The sequence below is a fragment of the Adiantum capillus-veneris genome, chromosome 20, assembly GCF_014529385.1.
Source record: "Adiantum capillus-veneris isolate H3 chromosome 20, ASM1452938v2, whole genome shotgun sequence".
NCBI classification, from domain to species: domain Eukaryota; kingdom Viridiplantae; phylum Streptophyta; class Polypodiopsida; order Polypodiales; family Pteridaceae; genus Adiantum; species Adiantum capillus-veneris.
This window is the reverse complement of record NC_140950.1, coordinates 92,273,147-92,287,055: the sequence shown is the minus strand read 5'-3', so window position 1 is coordinate 92,287,055 and position 13,909 is coordinate 92,273,147. Positions and strand designations below refer to the sequence as shown.

The window sequence follows — 13,909 nt, the reverse complement described above, 5'->3', positions numbered from 1 at the left end:
ACCTCCTTTGCAGTGAGAATGTGCAAAGAATATGGAGATGGACCCCGTCCATGATCAAAAGGGCCTTGCCCCCCCTGAGTAGCAGTGTGCTCATACATGTATGTGGCAATAGGGCCCTTGGCCTGCTACTGCGTAAGTTGTATCACTAATGTAGATAATCTAGTGACGTTTTTATTTAAAGATGCAAAATTTCCTTCCATGACTAATATGTGTGTCTGAAGTGCATGAAATTATTGAATATCAAGCAGTTCATAAGCGTCGTCACCCGCCGTATCGTCACGGGCACTCTCCGTGAGAGCATTTAGCTGCGAGCCATCATGGGCAGGATCAGCGTATGATGCTCAAAATCAATAGTCATATTGATATTTGAATCCATGGCAACTGTGCAGTGGAAGAAATAGAAGGAAAAATACCTGGAGTCAAAAAATAATCTCGTCGCCGTATGATGCATAGAAATAGGTAATTAGCCGTGCTAATTATGTTTGTGTTCCAAGGTTGAAGCGATCGGTAATTTGGTTGGTAGTCCAAGCTTGCTAATTTGCCCGTTCAAGGGTACCAAGTGGTTTTGGTGGAATCGGCTTATGGTGTCAAGGCACGTATTGATTCCGGACACCAAGGGGGTAATCAAATTTTTTTGCAGTTTAATCTTGTTGGCAGCAAACGGATTTCCTTTTGGAGTGCCTTCGTCTTGGTTGCACCTTCAAATGAGTTCGATGGCGTGCTTGTAGGGTATTCTTTGCATGTCCCGTGGGCATGCCCCCTTAGCCAAAAAAAATGTCCACTTTTGGACCTTAGGAAAAGCCCTTATGTGAAAAGAACTTGCCTACTTATGGCGATGGCATTGCAGGCCGTTATGGGCTCGTTGAAGAAGATCATAGCACCCCGTGTGGTGCTCAATCGTGGTTGCTCAAGAAACGTATATTGCTTGCTCCTGCAGCGCGCGAAGGATGAGCTCAATAGCGCCCGCAAGGACGGAGGTAGAGCTCTGCTCCCTCCCTCGGCCAAGCCAGGCTGCACGCGCTTGCGTGGTGCATTTTTTCCTATCGCTTAGCAGGCGACCATGCCCGCCTCCAACTCCCTTTCTCTCCAAGCTTGCATGTGCATGCCTAACAAAAGCAGTGGTCCACGACCCACCCCTCTTGCCTAGAATACCCTTTCTCTTGATACCAGTGTAAAGCATAGGGGAGACTAGAGCCTGGAATCCACCTCCCAACCTCCCACTATATAGGCCAAGCTCCTAGCCCTTTGCCCTAGCTGGATTCCCTTTCCACATTGCCTAGTCCGGCGCTTGGCCCAGTCCAAAACTCCCTGGCCTTGCCCTTGTCCTGACACGCCCAAGGACAAAAAGCAAGGTAAGCCTAGGGGACCCTCGTATAAGCTTAAATTTGACATTGAATTAGCTACAGATCTAAAGAATTTTTTTGAAGTACGCATTCTAAATAGCAAAGTGGAGCTCACATTGGGTGATATTCTGGGAATTGCCAAATGTGAGTTTCACAAGGAGATTATTAATATTATCAAGAGGAAGCGGCAGATACCAAGTGAGCAGGAGCCAAAATCGGTTAAGAGCCAGACGGTTCGGCACATTGAAGCAATTTTGGATGATTATGAAGAATATTTGGTAGATCTTGAAGAAGAAGAGTCGAGGTCTGTGGTGGTGTCAAACCCAATTGTACCTGAGGTAAGACATGTTCATTTCAATGAAGATGAAGACAATGAAAGTATACCCAGGAGTCACTTTTCAAGGACTCATTGGGCAAGGGCAACAACTGAAACTGTTGTGAAGCTTGGCGACATTGAAGAACCGGTCTTAGCACTAATAGATCATGGATCGGAGATAAATTTGATGGCAAAAAGCTTGCACAAAAAGGGGAAATGGCCTATTGATGTGGACCATGGTTGGCGGATTTGAGCTGTCAACATGCTTCCAGGCGACCTCCTATGGTGCATGTGCAAATGTTAAGGTAACTGTAGGGGATGTCTATGATGAGCAAAATTTTCTGATCAGAACTTAGTCTAAGTAAATAAATATAAATACTCTTTTAAAAATGGGGTTATTAAGAACCTTATTTAGAACCTATAAATTTCACCTAGATATAAGACAGTGATGACCTTTTTTATCTCAAGTTTAAAAAAATATATAAAAAGAACTAAAAGAGACACTCCTTACACTTAGTTTATTAAGCAAGAAGCTTTATTTATTTGCAATAAGACAAGTCAACAAATTTCATATCCATGGCTTCTTTTACATTCACAAACATTTGGCTAGTAGTTTAAGGAAAAAAGGTTGTAAGTTGGGCATGGATAACAACTGATAGGGTTTGTCGACACCTGTAATATGTATTCAAGGCTAACAAATCTGTTGTTTTGTTTACATGGATGCAGGTGAGCACTATATATTTTATTAGGATCTTTTTTTGCTTAGCTGTTATCCGTCAGTGATGTACTTGACCCTTTCCACATTATAGCAATCATTCCAGATTACCCCATGTACAAACACACTAGAGTGATATCTCATTCTCATATTTATGTACAAAATGAATCAAAGATTGAGTTACTTTTGTTCTCTTTCTTGTCCCTTGTCTAGTGCCATCTGTCTTTTGAACTGTTATGTTCTTTTGCATACAAATTCTAATTTTAAAATAGCAACACACACACACACACACATTATTTTGTGTAATGTCACACACAATAACACACACAATTTTTTTTGTGCAAATGGCATGAAGGGGAATATGCACCAAATAATATCGCCTCTACGCACACCATCGCCAGAAATATAAGAAAACTTCCAATGGCACGTGCAAAAGAAAATTTCTTGTGGCAAGAATCCTCGGCGCGCCATTCATAGAAAAATGAAGAGAATATTTGAAAAAAATGAACAGGAGGAGTACATTTCTCTAGGCTCGGCATCGATGTATATACTTGTGTTGGAAATGGTGGATCATTTGAATGTCTCTCTTGTTGACTGCTTAGACAAATAAAGGAACAAGTGTTTTCTCACTTATACAAGTGTTTTCTCTCTCTCTCTCTCTCTCTCTCTCTCTCTCTCTCTCTATCTATCTATCTATCTATCTATCTATCTATCTATGTGTGTGTGTGTGTGTGTGTGTGTGTGTGTGTGTGTGTGTGTGTGTGTGTGTGTGTGTGTGTGTGTTAAGAAAGATTATCTAACAATAGTTTGATTTCACAAATTATTGAACCATACAATGGGACTAGAGACTAGTCAACGTGTAAATAACAATACTTTATGTATACATTAGATAACAAGTAGATAAAGTTAATACTACAATTGATGTTTAAACTTGATACTGACAAATAGTGTATTACATGTTATTATCAAAGAATCATATACAAGGGTCATCTATCCCTAATAAAAATAACCGAACAGTGGATGATCTTATGTTATTGTTACAGTTGTTGCTGTAAACCCAAGGAAAGAATCTCTTACCTGCCACCATCCAAAAAATTCAAGTCCATCAGTACTGTCAATAATTGGGAAGACAGGTGTCAACAACTCCCTTCCCTTGTTATTGGTGTCAAGCATTTTAACAAAAACTAACAACTTCACATAGATCAAATATTTGAGTCATATATTTGCATCATCTAATTCCAAGAAAAATTAGACAGCATCTCCTTTGTATTGGATCCATTTTCAAAAGTCCAGTCCGATGCCATCTCATCCGAGACCCTCACGTGAGGATTAAGGTCATTTCAGAAGAATTGGAGTGTTTTCAAAATAAAACACTAACACTAATTTCAAAAGTTATGCTTCTATTCAACAAAAAGAAGTGGTAAAGAGCAATTCCCAGTACTGAATTTATTAAAATGGGTATACTCAGCTATAGTCATACACCTACCACCATAAATGTGAAAGGAACCAGCATCATCACTATGGTTAACATCTCTGGTACTCCAAAAAGATGGGTTAGATCCTCAAAAAACCAAGAGATATTATGTGTCAAAGAAATGTCCATAATACTATGTAGTTAAACCTGAGTGGTTATCCAATTTATTAAACAATCTAGCCAACTAGTCATCATAAATGGACCAACAAATTGATTTTTACATAATAGATCTTAAATTTCCAAATTACTGGTAATCATTCAACGCCCATACTCGAGTGTGTGCTCAATGTTATATATGTATCATCATTCTATATAAGCTATGCACATCCCCATATCCTATTATTACAATATCATCAATGTGGATTTGATTTGTTGTATTGGGTGAAATCACCGCCAGACACGATAAGAGCTGAAAAGGTAAGACAACTAGAGAAATCTCATACATATGCAAGTATATGGTATTGGGCAAACGATGGTACACATGCAAGTTTGAATAATGTGGGTGTGCACATCAGAAGAACACGATCCTGTCACTGAACTTGGTAGCCATGGTCATGTCCTGATCACGCAACCATGCACGTGTGTGGAAGGTATGAAGGAAGGTGTTGTATGGCAAGTACAATAGTGTGTGTGTGTGTGTGTGTGTGTGTGTGTGTGTGTGTGTGAATTGCAAATGACTATGAGTAGATGGGGGCATGCCAGAGATAAAATACCACAAATTTGTAGGGGTTTGTTTCTACACACAGTGAGCAAGAAACTGGATAACGCGATCCAAGAGCAAATCAGGTGCATCAGGTGCCAAGAATAGTGAAAGGAATACATACTTAAGCATGGGTTTGTGGTGGGGCGTGGTTTGAGGGGGTGTAGACGAGCGATATCTGAGTATTACACGTTAGAGATAAAGAAAGGGAGATGCATGTTGTCTAGCCAAAGCAAGAGAAAGGGAGATAAGGTTAAAAATAAAGGCCTCTGATTCTCAAAAAAGGATTATCATTAGATCTTCAACCAACCTTAGAAGGTCATGAGCCCATCTGTAGTCCATTGTGTATCCCAAGGAGGTTGATACAACTTTTTCATACGTGTAGCTGATACTACAAGTCTGAGTAAACCAATTAGATGTTCAAAGGATGTCATGATTTCATATGAAGGTGCATACTTCGGTTTTGTAAGATCGATATTCTTTATGAGAGAGATAGGGAGAGAGATGACTGATAATGTGCGAGCATGACTTTCTTTATAGAAATCTTATGTGGTTACAGACTATATAGAGCTCTCATCTACTAAGGGTAAAAAAAAACTGTCATGTTTAAATATGTGTGTGTGTGTGTGGCCCTCCCCCATCCTTGAGGAGAGGATCCACATGGTGGGAGGTAGAGCCCACCATGTGGAACCCTACCCCCAACCAAATATGAATAATTTAGCGACAAAAATATCCAAATAATCAGTATGAAATGTCCAAAGAGGCATTTATCATATGGAAAAAGGTTACCATTTTGGTAAAGTGGTGCCAATAGGGCTATTAGGTCTCCCTAATCTCAGAAATTTAAACATTCTTTCAAAACATCCTAAGTGCATAAGTGAAGGGTGACTTTAGGAAATGAAAAGACCCATGGAAATGGAAACTCAAAAGATGTTTTGTGTTCATATAAAGAATAAAGAAAGATGGTTGAATGCACGATGATACATTTGAGTTCTCCTTTGCTTATTTTTCCTTTAACGTTTTCTTCTTTTCTGAGTGTTCTTGCACTTTGTAAGTAGTTTTTTTTTTTTTAGCCATTAGTAAGGGCTAAATTATATACGCATCACATTCCTAAAAAAGCCATCGGATTATGTATACTTTGTCAAGTACAGAGTCAAAGAGAATCTGCCAGTCTAAGGTAATAGAACTATATGATATATGCACTTGACCAGATTAGGAGCCGTGGCCCCAAACCATCCCGTTGGATTAGGTGTGTCAAGTCAAAAAAATTATAGCAAGTCTAGGCCCATTGTATGATGCTAACCTGACCAAAGGCTAGGTAGAAACAAGTGTCTGTGTGTTTAGGAAATAATAACTAACAATAGTTTGATTTCACAAACTATTGAACCATAAAATGGGACTAGAGACCAATGCATGTGTAAATAACAAAACCTTATGTATACATTGGATAACAAGTAGATAAAGTTAAGACTACAATTGACATTTAAACTTGATACTGACAGATAGTGTATTACATGTTATTATCAAAGAATCATACAAAAGGGTCATCTATTCCAAATTAAAAGAACCAAATAGTGGATGATCTTCTGTTATTGCTACAGTTGTTGCTGTAATCCCAAGGAAAGAATCTCTTACCTGCTACCATCCAAAAAATGCAAGTCCATCAGTACTGGCAATAATTGGGAAGACAGGTGTCAACAACTCCCTCCCCTTGTTAGTGGTGTCAAGAATTATAACAAAAACTAGCAACTTAACATAGATCAAGTATTTGAGTCATAAATTTGGATCATCTACTTCCAAGAAAAATCAAACAACATCTCCTTTGTAATTTGGATCAATTTTCAAAAGTCCAGTGCAATGTCATCTCATCCAAGACCCTCACGTGAGAATTAAGGTCCTTTCAAAAGCATTGGAATGTTTTCAAAGTAAAACACTAACACTAATTTCAAAAGTTATGCTTATATTCAACAAAAAGAAGTGTAAAGAACACTTCCCAGCACTAAATGTTTAAAATGTTTATACTCAGCTATAGTCATACGCCTACCACCATAAATGTGAAAAGGACCAGCATCAGCACTATGGTTAACATCTATGGTACTCCAAAAAAATGGGTTAGACCCTCAAAAAACCAAGAGATATTATATGTCAATTAAATGTCCATAATACTATGTAGCTAAACCTGAGTAGTCATCCAGCTTATCAGACAATCTAGCCAACTAGTCATCATAAACGGACCAACAAATTGATTTTTACATAATAGATCCTAAATTTCCAAATTATTGGTAATCATTCAACACCCGTACTCAAGTGTGTGCTCAATATTATGAATGTATCCTCATTTTGTATAAGCTATGCACATCCCCATATCCCATTATTACAATATTATCAATGTGGATTTGATTTGTCGTATTGGGTGAAATCATCGCCAGACACCATAAGAGTTGAAAAGGTACGACAACTAGAGAAATCTCATACATATGCAAGTATATGCTACTGGAAAATGATGGTACACATGCAAGTGTGAGTAATGTAAACCTACAATGCAAGGAGGCAAATTGTAGATGGAAATCTGATGCGTATTATCTGATGAGTAGGTATATCATCTGATGGCAATCTCATGAGTAGGTGTATCATTTGTTTGATTTATACCTACCGATGTGTACATAACTCTAGATGGCAATTATGTATGCATGTGTAAAATAAGTAGTAGCTCGACCATCATGAAAAGCTTAAGTACTAAGTAGGTGCAAGAGCATCTACCTGAAATCCCTGAGTCAATTATCTCAAAGTCAAGATACACCTCATAGTCATTTACAACATCAAGCATGATTATCACATTTTGATTTGAGTTGCCTATTGTCAATAATGTAATGTATTAACAACCAGCATTGGGGGATTACCACACTAGCAAGTTAAGACCATAGTTTGAGTGTGCAAAAAGAGAGATCCCACAAGAACTGAGAAACATTCAAAAGTACTCTCATCTATAAAAAACCAAATATACTGAGTAGGTCCATAAGCACCTACTTGTACCATTGTCAATTGGTGTCACCAAGGTTCATAATGGTTGATATCATTCCACTTGCTTGCACACATGAGGAAGTTCATGTGTGCGCATTAGAAGCACACGATCCTGTCATTGAACTTGGTGGCCATGGTCATGTCCTGATCACACAACCATGCCTTTGTGTGGAAGGTATGAAGGAAGGTGTTGTATGGCGAGTACAACAATGTGTGTGTGTGAATTGCAAATGACTATGAGCAGATGAGGGCATGCGAGAGATAAAATACCACGAATCCATAGGGGTTTGTTTCTACACATGAGCAAGAAACCGGATAACACGATCCACGAGTAGATCACGTGGATCAGGTGCCAAGAATAGTGAAAGGACAACATACTTAAGCATGGGTGTATGGTGGGGCATGGTTTGAGGGGGTGTAGATGAGTGATATTTGAGTATTACACATCAGAGACCAAGAAACGTAGATGCATGTCGTCTAGCCAAAGCAAGAGAAAGGGAGATAAGGTTAAAAATAGAGGCCTTTGATTCTCAAAAAAGGATCATCATTAAATTTTCAACCAACCTTAGAAGGTCATGAGCCCATGTGCACTCCATTGTGTATCCCAAGGAGGTTCATACAACCTTTTCATATGTGTAGCTGATACTACTAGTATGAGTAAACCAATTAGATTTTCAAAGGGTGTCATGATTGCATATGAAGGTGCACACTTTGGTTTTGTAAGATAAATATTCCTTATGAGAGATATGGGGAGAGAGATGACTGACAATGTGCAAGCATGACTTGCTTTATAAAAAGCATGTGTGGTTACAGACTGTATAGAGCTCGCATCTACTAAGGGTAAAAACAGACTATCATGTTTAAATGTATGTGTGTGTCTGTGTGTAAATTATCTCTCTCTCTCTCTCTCTCTCTCTCTCTCTCTCTCTCTCTCTCTCTCTCTCTCTCTCTCTCTCTCTCTCTCTCTCTCTCTCTCTCTCTCTCTCTCCAACACAATAAATTTGTTGGTGCCATGCACGCTATTATGGAAAATTAAATTTTCACACATGTCAACATGCTAATCATATCTTACAGTCATTTATTGCATCGTAGAACACAATTTACTTATTGTATTTGGTCTAACGGATCGTAGATGCATGGAGAGAGAGAGAGAGAGAGAGAGAGAGAGAGAGAGAGAGAGAGAGAGAGAGAGAGAGAGAGAGACCACCACCACCACCACTAGGAAAGTTTCCCATCTAGAAAGAGACACATCACCTCTCTTTTCAGTTAGAGCAAGGCAACATGTACTATTTTGTCTTAACATAAAGCCATCTTTTCATTTTGTTTTTGTTTACCTAGTTCCATGCTTAAAGCAGACACATAGACCATTTTATTGACCCTAAGGAATATTTTTTCTTCCTACAACGCACATGTGCTACATAGTTCATTCTAGATGTTCCTTTCATGCGCTGTAGTGCATTATTAGGTGTGTGTGTGTGTGTGTGTGTGTGTGTGTGTGTGTGTGTGTGTGTGTGTGTGTGTGTGTGTGTGTGTGTGTGTGTGTGTGTGTGTGTGTGTGTGTGTGTGTATGTGCACTACAACACACGAGGGTGGTTGAAGAATAAGATACATTGCATCTATGTGCCATTAGCAAAGAACTCTCTCTCTCTCTCTCTCTCTCTCTCTCTCTCTCTCTCTCTCTCTCTCATAGTCTTATAGGGAAATGGCAAGAAGAAAGGCTACTACTAGGAAGGCTTGCAAAGGTTCAGGTTTAGCTGTTAAAGCACGGTGCAGGTCGGCCAACAAGAAGAATAGACATGGGCATCCTATGAAGATTTTGAAGGCTCCAAGGATGAAGAGGATACAAAGAAACCTAAAGATATTCAAGGAAATCAAGAAGGCTCAAAAATGCATTAAGCTTATTGTACCAAAGCTTCCCTTTCAAAAAGGATGGTCAGGTCAATATGTGAAGAGGTATGTTTTAGCACAATGAGGTGGAAGCATGTTGCACTGTTGGCACTTCAAGAGGTAGTTGAAGATTATTTGCTTGAATACTTCAATGATATAACTATTGTTGCAACACATCTACACAACATTGTTGCAGACGGAGATGGGGAAGGCCCTCCAAATACCAACAATAATGTACTACAAACCATAAAACAGACTTATTGACATACCTGGCAATCCCATAAGCGCATAATTATGTTATACACGAACAAAGAGATAGAGAGCGAGATAGAGAATGTGCAAGCGCACCCCCTAGAGCGGAGTGCTACGCCGGCATGTCGAGAGAGAAGAGAGGAGAAGAGAGAAGAATAAAGCCGATACTGGGTGCAATCTCCCTCCGTGCAAGAGTGAGCATTTCCCTCTTGCACGTATTTCATTTATAGATTCTTCAATGCTAAAAAATGAATACACATTGGCCGGCCGGCACAAATGACCATAGCTCATAATGAGCACTTGAGTAATAAATGTACATATACCCTATCCATAACATACTCCGGGTTGAAAAAGCAACTGTCCTCAGTTGCGAGGTACATAAGTGGTGGAGTCGAGTGCAAGGTACAAGACGCTAGGTACATGCCTACATAGCACAATGAGTAACTAAAAACCAAAAGAGGAACAATGATTAGTAGGAAGCAAGTTAAAAGTGCAAAAAATGTGTAACATGTGTGCATAAAGGGCTCTCGAGGCTACAGGAAAATAATGTCTCATTGTCGAATCCGTAGGATTCATACCAAGAGAGCGAAATAGTGAAGTACTCTCTGCAAGATAACAACGAGGTTGCATCCCTCGTCTATGAATTAAGAAAAGCATAGATGTGTCGCACTGCAAACCAACAAGAAACAAAAAAAGAGATAAACAAACTATCAAATTCATGAGTAGCACGATTTCATAGTTTTTATAGATTACCTCAATATGCTCCCCATAGCTATGAACAAAACCATATGCGTCATGATGAAGGAGCACAATCCGCCTATGAAGAAGCAAGTCGGATGCCCTACAAAAACGCTCTACCCACCAAATTCTATCCCCTACAGAGAAGATGAGATACAGTTATTACCAGGCATGAGAAACTAGACAAGTGAAGTTAGAGACTCACCAACACATGATGTCATGATCAACACCCAACCCGAATCAGCCAGAGTAGAGAATGAGAGATGAACTCCACCACGAACATGATCCTCTGTGCAGATATCCCAAGATGGCGTCGTTGTGGATGCATGATGCAAACCACCGAATGGCAAATCCAAAAATATGAAATCAGCTGCCCAAGCCACTTTCTTGCCCACTCGGGTATATTGCACACCATCTTCTCGAGCTTTGAGCGTGTGATCATGAACGGAATTCCAAACTGGGTTTCGTAGCCCTGCACGAAAGTCACTGGCAATAGAAATATAGTCTCCAACCACTGCCATACATCTGACATCTTTGGAAGAGCCAAAGACCCCAATAGGAAAGTTTGAGGCATGCACAAAAGAGAGAACCTTTCTCACTGTAAGAGCGCCACCAACACCTGCATTGATTCCCAAGTGTGAAAGTATGCAATGTAAACTACACGACCTCAAGAAATCAAGAGTTCAAGAATATAACCATGTGAGATTAATGACTCTTCCCTAACATCCACATCTGTAGAAACATATGCAGCTTGTTTTCCCTTGTCCTTAGTACCACCTACTAATTTTAAATCAAGAATTCAAAATTACATTGACCACTAAAGCATCAATACTTCTTAAGGAAACTCATAAAGTACTCATACCTGTAGTTAGATGTTCTTTTATCATTGGAGGATCCATTGTCTTTGTGGTTGTATTTTTATGCTTCTCCATTTCATCATGAAGCTCCCTCTCTCTAGCAAGGATATGCCCTTGGACCATATCCACCCACCATGGACAATGACCCAACTCCCACTCCGACAAATGTTGCATTGATTTGGGATACATACAACCATCACCCACAGCTATGTTTGTCCATTGTTCGGCCATCATAGGGATCGTGACAATATGTCCCATAGATTTCAAGTGACAAAAATACCTACAAACGAAGGCTCTCAATAAGTCAAAGTTTTTAATCACCAACTAGTGATATAATTAAAGTTATTGTTCTCACCGATAGAGAAGCCTCTGAGCCGCCATTGGAATCACATCTTCCTTCTTTGGTGCCAACAACTCTGCATCCTTTGTCTTGGCTCCAAACTTAGTCTCTACAGGAAAGAGGTGAGCTCTAGCCTCAAGCTTTAATTCTTCAAAATACATGGAGAGTGTACATTCAGGAGGCACACTGATGCCATCGAGCATATCAACAAAATCTAAAAGAAGAGTGCTAGCCCTCCCAAAAATACGTTGTAGTAATCCCTCTCTACGAATCCAACTAGAAAAATACCAACATTGTACATCATTATCAACTTTTTTAGACAACAAGCTCATAAACTAACACAATGATAGCTAAACTCACAAGTGAAAGAACAGATCTCCACGCTTAAGCCCATGAGCAGCTCTTGTGATCTTATCTGATTCCAACAAAGAAACCCACAAGATCTTGCTCTCAACAAGAGCGTCTTGGAGAGCTATTAGGTTGAGCTTCTCCAATGTGGCCCAACTATCGGTGCCCCATCTAAGAGCCCACACACGGGCCAACCAATCCTCTCCAAGTCGAGGATCCACAATGTTCAACATCTAAATTAAAAGAAACACAAAATACGTAAAAATTGAAATCTTGTTAACCAATCATAAACATTTAAAAGTGTTCATGTTTAACTTACCTTCCCTACTCGATCACCATACTTGAGAGCAAGATCATTGACAATTTTCTCCTCTTCTTTAACTAGATCGTCTGCAGGCAACCTTTGACGTGCTTGATCCATACGCATATGAATTTCTTTAGAGATTTGAACCTGTCACAATATGCCTCTTAAAAAATGAACCCTCTTATAAAACAAGTAAAATAATTAAAATGAAATATTCACAAGACATACATCATAAAGTAATTTTCCCAAATATCGTCTTGTCAAAGGATACCAAGGCTCATTTCCTTTTGAATATTTCTTCCTAATCAATCCAATTACTTTTTTATCTTTTTCCGGTAAACACTTCAGATATTCGTCGTGGTCCGCACCACATATGTTTGAGCAATTAACCAGCTCATCTCGCAAATGGGAAGCCACAAGTGCGTGGGTGTTCATGCTGACAGTCAAACATAAAACATTTTTCTGCAAAAGTTCCTTTGCATGACAAGACTCAACAAGATTTCAAAAATGAAAAACGAAACTTACAAATTCATTCTCTGTAGCCCAGCCAACAGTGCAATCTCTGATACCTTGGTGGGATCAATAATAGTACATAGGACCCTGCAATGCTTCTCTCTTACCAAAGATAACTTTTCTTTAATTGCCGCTCCCCAAGCTACGGTCCTATGGTTGTCCTCCCACACGTAGAACATTCTTTTTGACAGGATATGAAGCTCATTTCGTGACGCTATTTCTTTTTCAAAATCTTCATTTACCTCCGTCCAAATTGGATCCCGAGAATCTTTAATGGCATCTATAAATTTAGAGCATACAAACCATCTTAAGAAAAGCATATATAAGACTAACCAGCTAGCATAAATACATCAAGCGAAATCAAGCAAGAACAAACTAGAATTATGCTTACCAGACACAAAGGTATCTTCTTGCTTGCATGTCCAAAGAGACACAATAAATGCTCCATTTTCTTGCATGTATCCTTCTTTTGCAAACACAACTTTGAGTCCACTAACATCATCCCTTAGTCCTCGCACTCTAGCATATGGAATTAGTCTGCAGAGAGGGATGGGCGGACATTCAAAGCAACTTAGAATTCTGGTTTTTTGTAATATATCTTCTCCTCTTTGCATGTGGAGTCGATTTTCATCTCCGACATCCACTCACCCACAACCTCAGCCTGCACTACAAAAGGAACAATTTCCATGCATGCCTCTTCTGCACCGTGTGCATTGTCAGTCTCATGGACCGACCCAATATCAAGCTGTTCACTTTGGGTAGCATCATTATCGTCCTCCAAATCTGTAGCAACAACTGTACTGACTTGATCGTTGCATTCAACAATAAACGGCATCTTTGTTTGTCTCCCTCTTTTGTGTGAAGAACCTCTCCGGGATGAGCTTCAAGTACAAAGAAAAAACTATTAACATCTACTCAACATTATTATATAATGTCAATCCAAAGCTTGTATAATGAGGCAACCAAAAGCATGTCAATTCAAAGCTTGTATAATGAGGCAACCAAAAGCATGTCAATTCAAAGCTTGTATAATGAGGCAACCAAAACTGTGGAAAAACAGTCCGCGTTAACGCGGACTGTTTTTCCACAGTTTTGGTTGCC

General features: G+C 39.4%; 1 pseudogene; it reads right to left on the bottom strand.

Moving 5' to 3' along the window:
• Positions 1-6,186: 6,186 nt before the first annotated feature.
• Positions 6,187-13,266, bottom strand: LOC147432889 (uncharacterized; annotated as a pseudogene).
• Between the last annotated feature and the right edge of the window lie 643 nt (positions 13,267-13,909).